The sequence below is a fragment of the Equus caballus genome, chromosome 19 (genome assembly GCF_041296265.1).
Source record: "Equus caballus isolate H_3958 breed thoroughbred chromosome 19, TB-T2T, whole genome shotgun sequence".
NCBI lineage: Eukaryota > Metazoa > Chordata > Mammalia > Perissodactyla > Equidae > Equus > Equus caballus.
The window spans coordinates 17731818-17748842 of record NC_091702.1 but is presented as its reverse complement, the minus strand read 5'-3'; the positions used below and the strand labels follow the sequence as shown (position 1 = coordinate 17748842).

The following is a 17025-nucleotide window of genomic DNA, read 5'->3' as shown; positions in this document are numbered from 1 at the left end:
TGTTCCCTGGCCCAGCAGCATCAGCATCACCTGGAACTTATTAGAAATGTAAATTCTGGGGCCCCATCCTGACCCTACTAAACCAGTAACAGGGGTGGTGCATAGCCCTTTATGCTTTAACAAGACTTCCAGGCGATTCTGAGGCCTGCTGAAGTTTGAGAACCACTGACAGAGCAGGTGACTTCTGCCACAGAAGCTACTGAATATGTTTTAGTTTATTTTTCCTGGATACTGAGCCATCATGAAGACAAAAGCACAGTTCCTACCTTCACAGAGCTAACAATCAAACAAACATAAAATCACATCTTAATTAAGCTTTTGTAGATTTCTAGTCCATTTTCCACTTGCCCCATGAAGCAAAAGAAAACTTTTTTATTTTGCCCAAGGATTTGTTTTTAAGGGCATGATTACAAGAGCTTTCCTTTCCCTCATCTCCTGTGTGCCTAATAAATACAACAACACAGCTCTGGTTTACATTGTAGCAAAATGAAAAAGTACCTACAAATTCAAAATTTTAGAGATATGGTTAAATCCTAAAAAAATAGATTCCATCTCACAAAGGAGACAATTTTCTTGCAGATAAAAGAGAAAGTGGAGCTTTTCCAAAACTGCAGAATACTCATTTTCAAGGGAAAATAGCAAAAGAATGCAAAATAAAAAATAAATGAACGGGGAGTCTTGAGTTCCTTTTGGTCCCTTTGATAAAAGGACCACGGATTTATCTTGAGCAGCTGTGTTTATAGGGTTTGCTGATCACGGCAGCTGTACCAGCCGAGTAACAGGAAGGTTACATTTTAAAAAGTTAACTTGGAAATGTGCTAGCTCCTTCTGAGGAATTAATGATATTGTACTTTTTTCCCCTCCTCCCTTAAAACCTGCTGTTGGGAAGGCACATTTAGGTCATTAAGCATCGGAGCCCTGAAAGAGCTGCCAGAAGCGAATAAACCACCTTTTCTTCTAGACCCTGAGACATACTTTAGGGGAGAGCCAGAGGAGGGGTGTCCGCCCATGCCAGAGCCTCCATCACTTTCTGGAAGTAAGTCCTTGGCCATCATACACTTCCATCATCTCTCCCCATGAAACTCAACCAATTAATAACGAAGTAGAAAAGCATGAAAGGAACACACGTTTCCTTGTAGGTTGCAGTGAAATGAAGTGTGGTTTGACTGTTAAGATTTATAGCTCAGCTGCTGATCTCTGCTCTCAGAGAGGAGAGCCAACAGGCTGGAACACATAAAAAGGGTATTTTTATTGTCACTTTTCTGAGATCAGAATGCCATGAATATGTATTATGAGTCTGCCATGGATGAGACCCCCACCCCCCAAATAATCGTAATTTTCAAAACTGATGCCAAAGAAAGAGACATCATAAGACTGCCTTAGAACAGAGTCTCTGACAATCTGGTTTTGTTCTTTTCATGTGAAACACTATAAATAGAGGCTACTTAAAGGGTATTGTCTTAGAGACTTCCAGCTGCAGCGCTGGGAGAATATGATGAGAGGACGAGAGAACTTAACTTAGAGAATATACGTGAACGATCTCTGAAGGTTTGGAAATAAGATGTGCAAAAGAATGCCCTATTTTTCAGACTTTTATAGGCTTCTGAGTTTTTAAGAATTTGAAGAATAATTTCTGTACAAAATTCCCGCAAAGTCGGGCCCTGTGGGAGCTCGGCGGCACAGCCCGGTTGTCAGTGAGGCACTCAGAGAGCATATGGGCCCTGCAGGGAACTCATTTAAAATAATTAATGAAAAGTGCAAGTGCTCGGCTTGTAGCAATCAAAAGATCAGAACTGCACCCGAACTGTTCGAGGTCTGTGGTTCCTCAGCTTTTCAAATCCGCTGAGACAGGAGTTCAAGATCCTCCTTGAGAAACAGTAGCCCTTGTAGTAGGGAGGCCTTTCTTCCTGTCCACTCTTGAGGATGTTTAAGTCTCTCGTCTTTGCTGGGTTCTTTATGGAATGGGAGAACAGCTGGTCAACCTTTCTTTTTGAAATTTCACTTGTGAGCAAGGTACAGCTGTCATTTCCCATCACAATAGTTTTCAGTCTAATTATTATCAGCTTCCTTTGCCATTTCTCAGAATTTCTCTTTTCTAACTTTATATTCATTTTATTTGCTTTCATAAGGGTCATCTATGGGTTCTGCTCATTTCTTTTAAAAACACAAATCCATAAACTTTAGCACCGTAAACAACCATTAGTGCACCTGAGAAGGCTTTCGGTCTATCATCCTATTGTTTCTTCCCCAGGACGATTCATCTTTAAGAATAAATATGGGGAGTAATTATCTTGTCCTCTAGAGTCACAGACGGAAGAGAATCTGGCAAACAGACAGCAAGAAAAGATCCAGAGAGCCAGGACAAAGTGTAAAGACAGTCCAGACTCAGAACATGCCCACAGGAAGAAACCGAGATGGAGCAAGGAGTCAGAATGGAGGCAGGAGGAATAGGTGGCAGGGAGTATGCAGCAAGCAGAAGAGTCAACACTGAGGGCAGCAGACACCTCTCCTCAGCTGTGTGAGCCCCTGCTTGTACATTCTGCAGCAGGAGAATTCTCCTTCATCCACAGATGAATTCTCCTTATGGACAGAGAGGATGTGTGTGGGGAGGTGGGGGTGGATGGCTGGATGGAAAAACCTAAAATACCTAAAAGACTCATACATTTTCAAAGAGAATTTTTTCTCCTAAAGTTCTTCACATAAAATCTTCCTGTAATTTCCATACAGTTCTTAAAAGATCTTCTCTCTTTTGCTTTTTTATTTTCTTCTTCAGCTTTTCTTCTTTTGCTCCCTTTTAAATATTTCCACTCACTTGCCTTCTCTGCAAATGAAAATAGTTCTTTCTTTTAAAAGTTTCACCAACTTATGAGAGAGACAGATGTAAACTATTGAAGACAACAGAATGCATGACACATGACACCCCAGATGAGGTTCTATGGAAGCACCAAAGAAGAAGTCAGATTAATTCTGCCTGGAGCATAGGAAGGAATGCCGAGTGGAGGTCACTTCTGAACTGAAATTTAGGATGAGGAGGAATTCAAAGGGTGAGGGAGAAGAAAAGTAAGTCAAGATCAAGGAAATAATGTGAGGAAAGATACATCAGGGATGAAGTAGGGCAGAAGTCCAAGTGATTCCAGTTGGCTGCCATGGGTGACTTCAGATGGTGAGGTGTTCATTGAGTTTGACCCACGCGAGTAGAGGTGAACCAGAGTGAATTGAGTTTGGAGTGTGGTGAGTTTGCTATTTAGAAATAAAGATCTGGGGGATGGGAGAGGATTGTAACCTGCTCTGCATAATATCCTAGAATCTTCAGCTAGCAGATACTGAAATAATGTTTGCTCATTGAAGTATTTAAATGCTTACCCTGTGCTAGCCCCTGTGCAGGATGCTGGAGACACAGAGTTAACATGTAGGAGCCCAGCCATCAAGGATCTTGAAGTCTAGTTGGGGAGAGAGACAGATAAGCAAGCAAATAATTATGTTTTAAAACAAGGGGTATGATAGAGATAAGCACTGGGTACTGTGGGACCACAAGGCTATTCATAGGTGTTTTTTCAGGAAAACCGGATTATGCCTGAGTTGGATATTAAAAGTTGAGTTTATATTATCAGGTAAGAAAAAAAAGAGGATGCTGTTTCTGGCAAAGGAGTAGGATATGCAAATATAAGGTGGTAGGAGTAACATAGTATGCTAAGGGAGCTATGTGTAGTTCCAAATGGCTGGGCTCTAGAACGGGCAAGATGAGAATTAAGGCTGAATACATAAATGGGGGCCAGATCATGGAGCACCCAGTATACTACGCAAATGATCTTGGCATTTATTGTACCACATGGGGAGCCAGTGGAATGTTTTAATCAAGTATTCTGAATTATCCCACTTTATCTCCTCCATTAATTCTTCCATCTCTTTGTATTATTCTTTTAGTGATTACTCTAGAGGTTACAGTACTCTTTCCTGTGCTCTTTATTCCTTCTTATAATATTGGGCTTCCTTCTGCTATCATTTTCCTTCAGTCTGAAGAACTTCCTGCAGTATTTCTTATTATGTAGGTCTGTTGGTGAATAATTTTTCCCACTTTTATGTGTCTGGAAAATGCATTTTGACCTTGGAAGAATATTTTCGCTGGGTTTAAAACTCTAGATGGTAGATTTTTTTTCGTTTCTTTCAACTCTTTAAAGATAACTTCCCATTGTTTCTTTGCTTCCATAGTTTCTGTTTAAAATTCAGCTCTTAATATTATTGTTGCTTTGGCTACTTTAGAGATTGTTCTCTCTATCCTTGGTATTTAGCAGTTTTATCATCAGGAGTATAAATATGCTTTTCTCTGTATTTATCCTGCTTGGGGCTGAATTCTTGAATCTATCGTCTTTCTTCAGTTTTTGACAATTCTCAGCCATTATCGTTTCAAATTTTGTTTCTTTCCAATTGCCACTCTCCTGTCCTCCTGGGACTGCGTTACACATATGTTAGACTTTCATCATACAGCAAATGTTTCTTATGTTCTTCTCTTTTTTCCATTTTATTTTCCTCTCTGGGCTTCATTTTGGATGTTTTATGTTGACTTGTCTTCACATTCATGAATCCTGCCTTTTGCCAGTCTGCATTTAAACCCATGTAATCAGTTCCCAACATCAGATTTGATATATATTTCTCAGTTCTGTAATGCCATTTGCATCTCTTTTATGTAGATTCTAATTCTCAGTTGAAATTACTCATGTTTTCATCCATTTTGTCCAAATATTCTCTCTGTTCTCTTTAACATATTTATAACGGTAATGTTAAAGTCCTGGTCTGCTAACATCACTATCCAGATGATCCTTGGGTCTGCTTCTAGTGCTTATTTTTTCCTCTTGGTTATTGATCACACTTTTCTTCTTCTTTGCAAATCCTGTAATTTTTGTACAATTTTTTGTCATGTGACAGAAATTATGTATAAAAGATCTATAGATAGTGAAATAATGTTATTTTCTCCCAGAGATAATTTTCCCTTTTCTTAGTTCAGCAGACAGCATGAGAGGCTGATCATGTTAATTCGATTAGGAATCGAGCTTGGTCAGTGCTGGGTTACAGCTTTAGTTAGACTTCGTCTACTTCTGATTTCAAACGTCTGTTTGTTTCAGGTCTCTCTCTCTAGTGGGATATTGTCCCCTAGGTACTGAAAGACTGCAGGAAACATTACTCTGACTCTTCAGTCCAATCCCGTCTCCACGGCAGCCAGCACACAGAATATGTCCTGTGAGGAACACTGGTCATATTTATGGGATGTCTCTAGGTTCCAATACATCATACTAACCCACCCAGTCATCAAAAACTCTTCTGTTTTTATTTTCCCTTAGAAGAGTCTCTCTCTTTCTATGGCAAGCCCATTTCTTGGCAATGTCTAGACATGATAAATCCCCAGAGAGAAGAAAATCTTTGGCAGTCTCAGTTCATCTAAGAAGGGCTCTACCATCCCTGGAATTTTAATTTGATGATTGTCGCTTCCACAGCCCTCTGATGGCTTTATTATTTCTGTAATTTACCTGTTTTTCCTTCCCCAATCTGGTGCAGTGGGAAGGCTGACCAGCCATTACCTATTAAATCTTACCCAGAAACAAAATTCCTGTTGAAATGTTTAAAACAGGAAAGTGACATGACCGTATTTACATTTTAGAAAGCTTTCTAGACGCTGTGTGTGGATGCATTATAATGGGGCTGGACTGCAGGTGGCGTGTCACAGTAGTGGGGAGATGTTTGCAGCCAGCTACCTGCTTTTGAGTCCTCACTTTGCCTTCTACTAGTTGTTTATATCTGGATAATCTACATAAGCTACAAGTTTCAGTTTTCTCATCTTTAAAATGGGGCTAATGATTCCTGTTTCATGGAGATCGGTGGGTTAATTTTAGCACAATGACTAGCACATGCTAAGCATTCATTAAATGGTGTCTATTATTATTTTGAAGATAAGGAGATCCTAAAAAGGAAGTAACTCATTTGAGAAATGTTAAGGAGATAGAATTTAAAGGATTATCTACCCTGATAAGAGGTAAAGACATGTGTGACTATCAGGTTTCAAGCCTGGATAACTATGTCAAAGAAAGAGATTATCATTGAGAGAGGAAAAACGGGAGAAGATGTTCAGAATTAGTTTTCAGGATGTGTTGAGATGGAGGTGCCTGTGCATCTACTAAGAAAAGCTAACACTTTTCCAAGATTGTAGTAGGAAGAAAGACAAGAGTGGTAACTGTAGAGTAACTATAGTCAAGACAGGCATGCTTAGGATTAATCTTATTTTTAAACCCACTTTTTTTCTTCTGACTGTAGATGTAATATATGGGAATTATAGAAAATTTACTAGTAAGAAGAGAACTCCAAAGATTATAGAAATAGCAGATCTAAAGTGCAGCCACTACTCCCAGGCCTGAGATGGAGAGACAAAGGAAGATGCCCACCCTAGTTAGGGCTGAGACATGACCGTGTTGGAGAGGGCTTCCCCATGTCTCACTGGATGGCAAGGTGGCAGAGCTGCTGCGGGTGGAATTTGCTGGAAATCTGCCTTCAGGTGTACCAGGAGAAGTCATCTACAGGGAGGCGCTGTGTCTCAGAACTCACTGGAAAGCCATCAGGGGAGTACAAGGGAGTCTGTTCACAGGGAGGAGTCACGCTGGTGGTCCTCTGCTTGCCTCTTGGGCTGTTATAGAAAGCCATTGACGGGATGATGCTGGACTGGTGGCATTCTGCTGCAAAGCTGCCTGAGAGGGTGACAAGGGAACTGCTGGCTCTGGGCTCTGAAGAAGCCATACCTGCACCGCAGGAGCCTGGAGCTGGAGAAGCCACTGTAGGAGCTTGGTACTGGAGAGGTCAAGCTGTAGGAGCCTCCTGCTGGAGAATCTGAGCTGCGGCAGACCTTGAGAGGAGCACCGCCAACCTGGAAGAGAAATCCTTCCTTCTCCAGTGTCCCTCTAGTGCCCTCTAGTGACAGAGCTGAACATCACACCAGCTGGCAAAGGAGACATACTTGCAGGGCTCCAGTCCATTACCACAGAGCAGGGAGTGAGGAGTGGATTTGGAGCTGAGGGGTAATTATTGATAACAGGCATATTATCATCTTGCCTGGCTCTTCATGCTTATTTCTCCACTCCTGGTCCTTTACACTATTTCATAACCTTTGAAATCACAGTCATTATTCCTACTAAGTTTTAAGGTATTAATGGTTATGCTTGTCTTTTGAGAGAATTGCCATTTATTGAGGGAATAAAACTTGGAAGACTCAAAGCAATAATGGTATAAAAGTGACATTTTAAGCATAAACCTGGCTTCAAACCAAGGCTCTACCACTTTCTAGCTGTATGACCTTGAGCAGGTCAATTACACTCTCTGTGTTTAAAATGGGGCTTCACCCACGAAAACTGGGCTTCCTATTAGTTACCATGCTCATAATGTCGCTGTGAACATCGAATGAAATAACCCATGGGAAGCCTTTAGCACAGGCCCTGACACATGCTAAGAGTTGGATATATTTTCTTTATTGATAATATTTTGTTTTTATTCCACTAAGCAGCTCTATGATAGGGGAATAATTATTACCCCTATTTTTTTGTACAAAGAATCTGTGGCATAGACCCTGCGGCATAGACAAAAAGAGTTTGAACAATTTGTCTAGTCTCACATAGTAAAAGGTGGACCCTAGATGAGAAGTGTCCATGTCATTAATATTTCTCGGCACAGCCTTCCTTGTTCAAAGAGCGTTCAAATCATATTCCCTAGGCAGCCTATTCTTACGCTGATTTCTAAAACCAGCCATTTTACTATAATATTACCTATTTTTATCACTTTCATTTAATATTGTTCATCTCCTTTTCAGGAGGATGCCGCTGAATTTAAAAATTGTTATTATAAAAGACCACTTTAAAAAATCTCAATTACCAATATATCCCCCCTCCACGCTATCATTACAGAGTCTGCCTTTAGTTTGCCTTGCATTTTACACCTCTCCCTGCAATCTCCATAATTACAATGTGTGGAAGCTTATTTGGCAATTGTGTGATGAGAGGCAGTTTGCCAACTTGCTCTCAATGTTCTAAACTATAACTTTGGACCTTGGGACAGTTTTCAAACACTTCATAATCCCCAGTGACTTTTTAGTCTTGCCTACTGGGTTTTTAATGTCCTTTTGTATTTTCTTTCTTTCCCTTTCAAGTTGAAACATCTTTCACACTCTCTCTTTAGCTCCCAGGTTTTTCCCCAAGGGTTCACAAACAGCTTGAAACCCCTCTTTGATATGTCTTATTCAAAAACCTGGGAACCACTTGGAAGTGTCTCTGGGTCCGGTTTTGCCAATCAATTCCCTAGAAGCCATTCACATTATAGCTGTAAAATCTTTAAAACTCCCAGTGTAGAGAAAATCCTGCATGAGGGTTACCTCACGTGAATTGTTTCGTTGTTGTTCTGTCAAAGACAAAATGCACGGGACAATTAAAGAGAGGATTTTATTTAGGCGATTGCAATAGGCAGAATATTCATTAAAGAGGAACATCTCAAAGAAAAGGAGGGAGGCCTGACCTGTTATGGAGGCAGGTCAATCAATTTCTAAGTCGTCTTAGACTCCTGAGGAAGGGTAGAGAGGGTCTTACCTCAGAACAGGAGAGAGCAGAGTGGCCTCTTGCTGTTACCTGTTTCTGGAACACGAAAGGGTGGGGGAATTTCTTCCCTGTCTCTGCTTTCCTGGAGCACAGGGCTCAGGTAAAGTTCAACACTGTAAGTGCCCCCACTTTTCTTCAAAACAAATGACTATTGCTCATCACTGAGCAACACAGAGGTGATCAGAAACCTCCGAGTGGGACAAAGCAGGGTCTGAGAAGCAGTCTCTCAGGGATTCTTGTTGGCATTGCTCTTGCAAAACCAGTTGAGCCATATGTTGTGAAGTGGTGGCAAAGGTTAGTCATTTTGGAATCCTGAAGATCCTGAGAGAAAAAGACGGCAGCGAGCCAGCAGCGTCTGGAGTGTGATCGGGGCTGTCAGGTTTTAGTCAATGTGAGAAGAACTGGAAAAGTCATCTTGGAGGATTATAGTCAGATATTGAAGGAAACCAAAAGAATTGAAAATTTGATGAGTTGACAATTTGTGCAAAGTAACATCTCCATTTTAGTTTGCAGGTAGGTACCAAAAAACTGGTGTTTCCAAAGAAGGGGAGGAAGTCAGTTAAAAGTTAAAACTCTACCAGATGAGACAGGGTTTGCATATCCATTGGTAACCTGCAATTTACAAAGAGGGGCAAAAGAGTTCAAAAATGGTGAACTCAGCCAGAATCTGATTGCCAGGAAGGGTACACTAGAGACAATGCCTGGTTTTCCATTGAAACAGAAAGTTTCTCACTATAATTCTTAAACTGCAGGTGAAAAATATACACCTAATTTTTAGTAAAATCTAGTTTAGATTAAATCTTTGCTTTAGAATATATTCTTTTTTTTTTCATAAAGATTGGCACCTGAGCTAACAATTGTTGCCAATCTTCTTTTTTTTTTTCCTTCTTCTTCTCCCCAAAGCCCCCGAGTACATAGTTGCATATTCTAGTTGTGAGTGCCTCTGGTTGTGCTGTGTGGGATGCCACCTCAGCATGGCCTGATGAGCGGTGCCGTGTCCGCACCCAGGATCTGAACTGGTGAAACCCTGGGCCGCCGAAGCAGAGTGCACGAACTTAACCACTCAGCCATGGGGACGGCCCCTAGAGTATATTCTTAAATCTGGTACCAGTAAAGAAAAAGAGTCACTGATGTTATGGAAATCTTCTTACTTGAACAAATAATTAAAACACAAAAATAAAGCATTTATAGATATATTCATTTCAAGTAAGAAATGAGAGATTGCTATACATAATTCACTTCAGGAAACTTTAGATAACTACAGATCCAGAATGAGCACAAAACTTAGAGACTTCTTAAAGTCGAAATCCTTCCTATTATTTTGTGTCTTTGATTACATGATACCACCAAATCATCTTAGTGAAAGTCACACACACATCCACCAAAATTTAAGTTCTATAAAACAGAAGTCATTAATAGGAAAAAGCCCCAATTTTTAAAAGGTCTGACTGATGTTCCACATCATATGTCATCAGGGAAATGCAGGGTAAAACAATGAGATGTCACTACACATTTATTAGAATGACCAAAATCCAGACCACTGACAACACCAAGCGCTGGTGAGGATGTGGAGCAACAGGCACGCTCTCATTCATTGCTGGTGGGAATGCAAAACATACAGCCACTTTGGAAGCCAGGTGGGCGATTTCTTACAAAACTAAAGGTACTCTTGCTATACAGTCCAGCAATCACACTCCTTGGTAGTTACCCAAAGGAATTGAAAACTTATGTCCCCACAAATGCTTGCACACACAAGTTGATAGCAGCTTGATTCATAATTACCAAAACTTGGAAGCAACCACAACGTCCTTCAGTAGGTGAATGGATAAACTCTCGTGCATCCAGAGAATAAAATATTATTCACTACTAAAATGAAATGAGCTATCAAGCCATGAAAAGATGTGGAGGAAGCTTAAATACATATTGCTAAGTGAAAGAAGACAATTTGAAAAGGTACACATTGTATGATTCCAACCATATGACATTCTAGAAAAGGCAAAACTATGGAGAGAGTAAAAAGATCAGTGGTTGCCAGGAAAGAGGGTGAAGAGATGACTAGGAGGAGCACAGAGGCTTTTTTAGGGCAGTGAAAATTCTGTATCATATTATAATGAGGGATATACGACATTATCCTTTTGTCCAAACCCATGAAATGTACAACACCAAGACTGTACAGTTTAGGTAAAATATGAATGGAATGAAATGATACATGACTTTGGATGATTATGATGTATTGATGTAGGTTCATCCTTGGTAAAAAAAAATGTACCATTCTAGTGAGTGATGTTAATAATGGGATAGGATATGCATCTGTGGGGTCAGGAGATATATGAAATCTCTGTATCTTTCTTTCAATTTTGTCATAAACTTAAAACTGCTTTAAAAAAAGTCTATATAAAAAAGGATCAATGGTTCCCGAACCACGATCATTTGGAGTCATTTGAAGACTATTAAAGCATTTCAATCAATCCTTGCCACTCTGCCAATGACCTATTGCTTTCTTACCTGATTGTTACTTGATGATGGCTGAAACTGAATGACAGCTTGGCAATATTGATCTAGAGTCTAGATTTAGGAGTTAGAACTTTGATGTCAAAACTTTGGCAGTGGATAATAGCATGGGCATCACTTGGGAGTATGTTAGAAATGCAGCATCACCCAACCCAACTCAGATCTATTGAATTAGAATCTGCATTTTAACAAGATTTCTCCGTGACTCTTAGGCACATTAAAGTTTGAGAAGCACTCATCTAGAGGACTTAGAATAAGATGGAGGATGTGAATTTGAGAGAAGTTTTCAGAATACTGTGGTCTCTGACACACTGGTGTCAGACTGACAGCAGCTGGTCCTTGTAGTGCTGTATTTAAATAGTCACCGATTCCAATCTTTCCAGGATGGCTATGTGAGGTTTGCCACTGTAGTTCAGCTGATAGACAGTTAGTCACCTATCGGGGGTAAGGGAAGGATCAGAGCAACGTTATTAAAATCACTGAATCATTTTATCATAGGTTCATGACCATCGCATCTTTCATTTTCATCACTTTAAAACACCTTTTGATTATCATTATAACAAACCTTGTCAGGCAGCCAACCATAAAATGAGATAATGAATGTATAAATGTCATATTTTCCCAGGTAGAAAGTAGTGAATGTAAATAGTTACCATTAACACTAAAGGTTGATTTTTAAGAGGATGGGTTGTGTTAGGTTGATGGATATACAGATATATGACATAGAGAACCATGCTTCTAGCACCGCTCCAGAGCCATCAGTTCTCTGGAATGAGGAATTCAAGTGTGATGAATGAGGCCACCCCTTTGCATGCCCGGAGGTATATTCATTCATTTGTTCATTTACTCAACAAATATATTTTTAGGCATCTTCCATGTACTAGATATAATCCTGGGTGTTAGGAATATATGGGATATAGAGGCAGATGGAGGCAGTCTTTGCTCTCATTGAACTTATCACCTAGGGGAGAGAGAGATAATCAACAAGTAACTAAATATTGGAAGATAAGTTTGGATAGTGATATTAATAAGAAGTATGAAGAAAATTACCAGCCCCAGTGGTCTAGTGGATAAGATCCAGTGGTCTAGTGGATAAGACTCAGTGCTCTCACCTCCACTCCCCAGGTTTTTTTCCCAGTCAGGGAACCATACCACCCATCAGTTATCACACTGTGCAACTGCCTGTTGCTATGATAGTGAAAGCTATGCCACTGGTATTTCAAATACCAGCAGGGTCACCCATGGAGGACAGGTTTCAGTAGAGCTTCCAGACTAAGACAGACTGGGAAGAAGAACCTGGCCAGCCACTTCCAAAAAGACTGGCCCTATGAATAACAGTGGAGCATTGTCTGATATAGCGCCTGAAGGTGAGAAGATGGCAGGGTCACCAGGAGTCAGAATTGACTGGATGGCACTGACAACAAATGAAGAAAATAAAGCAAGATAATTGGATAGGGTGTGACTAGGGGGAGCATCAGTGAAAGTCTTTCTGATTCTTCAGCTGAATCCTGAAAGAAGAGAGGAAACAGTTCCACAAAGAATTGGGGGCAGAATATTCCAAGGACAGAGGACAGAAGGGTAAAGCTACTGAGGTGGGAGCAAGGTTGACATGTTCCAAGGACAGAAAGGTCAGTGTTACTGGAGTGAGAGAGATGGACACTGGTACCAGATGAGGTTGGAAGGAGGTTGGGAATCAGGTCATGTGGGGACATGTAGCCTGGGCAAGGAATGTGGGTTTATTTTAAGTGTGAAGGGAAGCCTTTAGAGGATTTAAAGAAGGGATGTGACCTGATGAATCCATATACATTGGCTGTTACTAACCCTTCTAAGTGAACTAGTCTCCATGATTCTATGTAAATTGTTGGGCCCGGAAGGCAAGAAGTTTGAGGCTTGAGGTCCCACATAACACCTATGCGGGAACTTGAGGGTGCCTTAAGATAAGCTGTTCATTTGAATAACAATAAATTTTCTTACAAGGAGCATCCAACAGATTCCAGTAACAAACCACAGGAACCTTCACAAACGAGCCTGTTTATCTCAATAAGAACACTTCACCCTTCACGATTGTTCTGTGGTAAGCAATGTCTTTATGGCCAGTGTATCAGTCAGGGTTCAGGGAAGCAGAACCAACAGGATCATATATAGAAATTTATGACAAGGAATTGGCTTATGGGATTGAGGGAGCCAGCTGAGCAAGTCCAAAAATGAGTAGGGCTGAGTCAGGAAGGAAACATCAGGGCAGGCTGGGCACAGGATAGAGCTGTTGTCCACAGGCAGTCAGCAGAGGAAGAGAATGGAACTCCATGGGCACAGGCAGAAACTCATCCAGTGATGGAACCTAGTTCCTCTCTTAGGGAAGCCTCAGCCTTGCCTTGAAGGCCTTCTAACTGATGAAGTCTGCTTCACGCAGATTATCCAGAATAATCTCCCTTAAAGTTTATTGATTAGGGACTTTAATTGCATCTGCAAAATTCCATCAAAGCAACACAAATTAGTGTTTGATTGAATAACTGGGGACTTTAGCCTCGCCAAGTTAATATGTCAAGAAAACAAGTCATCACAGCAAGGTTAAAGACATTCTTTTATAATCTTAAACAAGTTAAATAAATGGTTAATGGTTTCTTATACACATCAAAACCTATTACAGACTCACTCACATCATCATATGAAAACATTATGCCATTAACCTAGCAGATGCAGTTACTCTGAATAGTGAGAGGAATTGATTACCATCATCCATTTAGAAGGTATTAGGTTAATGACATCGTTTTTGCCATATAAAAGAGATTGCCAATAAAGCCAATGAAGGTTAAGTTTTATGGGGCTCAACTGCAAAGACCCTTGTGAGTATGAGGAGTTGCTGGGAGTTTTAGAGTGTTCTAGATGAAGAGCGGAAGCCAGCTTGTAAGGACGAGTCATTTCTGGGTAGATATTTCAGGTACTTTTCCTGAAAGGATCTCAGAAGAAAAGAACCCAACTCTACAAAGCTCCAGTAATCTGTTGAGATTTATTTTCTTATTCTAAATAAATAGCCATTTTTATGAATAATTTTGTATTTGTAATTTTATATTCTTTTTCTTAAAGATAGCTCCCCAAACGGAAAGTTTCAGGCCCAGGAAACAGGGATCTACTCCTGCCTATGAATTTTTTATCATCTGATTTTTAACTCAAAAAAAAAAATTATCCCAGTAAGATTGTCTCTCTCAAGATCTACAAGGGTCTATCAGTTAGTTACTGGTTTAATTGTCCTGAAACCCAGCCAATTGTGATGAAAATGCCTCGTTTAGTTGAGAGACAAATCTCAGTAAATCAGCAAGAGTTCATTTCAGAGGCTTTCACAACGGACTCAGGAGAGCTCTAAGGCATTCCGAATGCCTTGTGATTCTGAAGTGATAATCTGCAGGCATATGGGACAGGATCAACTGCTGATGGACAGAAATCCACATTTTCTTGTACTTAGGGTGTTAGGCAAATGGAAGGTGGTTTCATTTGTAGCTTTGCTTACGAGATAGTTCCAGGTTTATTCATTTTTGTCTTCTTGCTAAAAAAATAGAGTGTATTCACACTGGTCAAATATTAGAACATATAAAAAATTATTCAGTGAGAAGTCTCTTTCCCTTCCATGACACTGATCTGTCCAGTTCCCACTATCTTATAGGTCTAGGAAACACTATTAGGAGTTTCTGTCTATCCTTTGAGGGGTTTGGTGGGCATTTATGATTTTAGATTTCAACCTCTCCTTTCTTTTGGTTTCGGTTTGTATGGTACACTTTTCCAATCCATCTATTTCAAATTTTCAGAATCATTTCAGTTCAGATGTGTGTTGGATTTTGCTTTTGATCCAACTAAAAAATCCTTTTTTTGAATCATGAAATTGGACGCTTCTAAATTTATTGATATGTTAGATATTTTGGTTTTGTATTTCTCACACTCTTATGCTATCTATTGTTTATATACTTTTTAAAGTTTTCACTGGATCTATATTATTTGTTTTTATTTGAGGGGTGTAATATATTTGTTCTAGTGGTATATTTATAGTTATAGTTTCATATACTTCTTGTAGTCCTTTATTTTTCCAGGACGGTGACTATTAGATCTATGTTGAATGATGGTAAAATGACCATTTCTTCATTCCCCTCCCCCTCTTCCACCACACAGTTTTGTTCAATAATATAGTCTTTGTGTTTACTTTTATTTTCTTAAATTTACTTATACTACTGTTACTTGACTTGTCGGTTTAAGTCCCTTTTCTCTTCACCGTTACTGATTTGTTGTGAGATGAAGATTCTTCTCCCAGTATACTCTCCCAATTTTTCGGAATGTCTCATTTCTACGTGGTCAGGCATGTGGCATTTACCTCCTATTTTATCATCCTAAACTTCACATTGTTTTAATCTCACTTCTACATTTAAATATATTCAGTGCTCACCCCCAAATCTTTTCCAAATTTTCCTCAGTCATTTCTCAGTTTATTTTGTAGTCATGTCCTCCAAAAGGACTCTTGGGAACAATAGTCCTTAAAGTTCCCTGCATGATGAAACTGTCTGTAATTTTTAGATTTGAGGCACAGTGTGAATGTTCTTTCCTTGATTATTTTGTTGGTATTGCTCTGCTGTCTTCTGGCATGGATCATTGCTATGAAGATATCTAATGCCAGATCTATGATTGTCTCCTTCTAAGTGACTTGATTGATTTGTCCGGCTGCCAAAAGTTTCTCTTTATCTTTAAAGTCTAATAACTTTGCCAGGATATGCTTTGGTTTTGGCTATCCTGAGTCTGTTATTCCTGGCACATAGTATGTCTGTCTGTATATATCAGACTGTCTCTTATTTGAGGAAAGCTTTTACATGGTACCTTTAAGTATTTGTTCTGCTTTTGTTTTCTTTCTTAAGGACTCGCCATTTATATGTTTGTTGGATCTACTTTTTTCGATATCTATCATTTTCCCAGCTAATTCGTTCTTTTTTAAATTTTCACCTTATTCTATTTAGTTTTCTCACTTGTATACTCTGCTTTTTGTTATGTTACCACACAGTCTGTTCTCACTTGTGATATTTTTCCTGAGTTCTGCCAGTTCAGTTTCATTGCTTCCTGTTGTGTCTTCATCTCTTTCCTAAATTCTTTTACTTCTGCCCTGTGACCTTCCTTTATAGGGGCAAATGCTCTTTCAAGTTTTAAAATTTAATTTGTGGCAAAATGCTTGGTAACAATATTTATCTGGCCAATGGCAAAATTTCTCAGATGACAGTCTACATATTGATTAGTTTTGAAGCTCTCTTTAAAATTTTTGTCTTTAATTTTGTTTGTAATACCTTTGTGTCCATGCTATGCCAGTTTTTAAAATTTCCTCTTTTAATTACCTAGTTTTAATAAGTTGGGTTTTCTTAGATTAGAAACTTGTAGCAGCTTCCTGGGTGAGAGCTTGTGATGTGGATTCGGGATGGCCTTCAATTTTTATAACCAACAGGCACAGTCTGCTTTTAGCGAAAAATGGCTCAGGTGTGTGATTTTGCCTCATCTGTTTCTCAGAACCAAAGGAGGCTGGGGAGAGCTTCTGCTTCCAGCCTTGTTCACCTCTGTTGACGTCCATAGATATAAATGAAAGATAAAACGTTTGTACTCTAGGGTGAGCCCTACACCTTCAGTGTCTTTTTTTCGAGCACTTTCTGAGATGCTGCTGCCGGCCTCCTCCCACTCTCCAACTCATCACTTTATCTTGTGTAACTTCAGCCCAGTCTCAGCTGTTTGGCTGCCCTTCATATTTTGTAGGCTGCAGGTTACATCTGTCTTTGGGTTTTGGTGGAAGTAGAATTTGTTTACGAAATTATTTCCCCTCATTTTCCTGGTTCTTCTTGTATAGCACCCAAGAGAAAAGGGGAGAGATATTGATTTA

At 39.7% G+C, this 17025-nt stretch overlaps 1 non-coding gene across 1 annotated transcript in view; it reads left to right on the top strand.

Moving 5' to 3' along the window:
* The window catches only part of LOC100629757 (uncharacterized), a 51810-nt gene that overhangs the window by 32769 nt on the left and 2016 nt on the right, over nt 1-17025 (top strand). The window contains exon 8 of the transcript XR_011428743.1: nt 890-1036. This is a non-coding gene — a transcript (uncharacterized protein). The remainder of the gene's footprint in view (nt 1-889; nt 1037-17025) is intronic.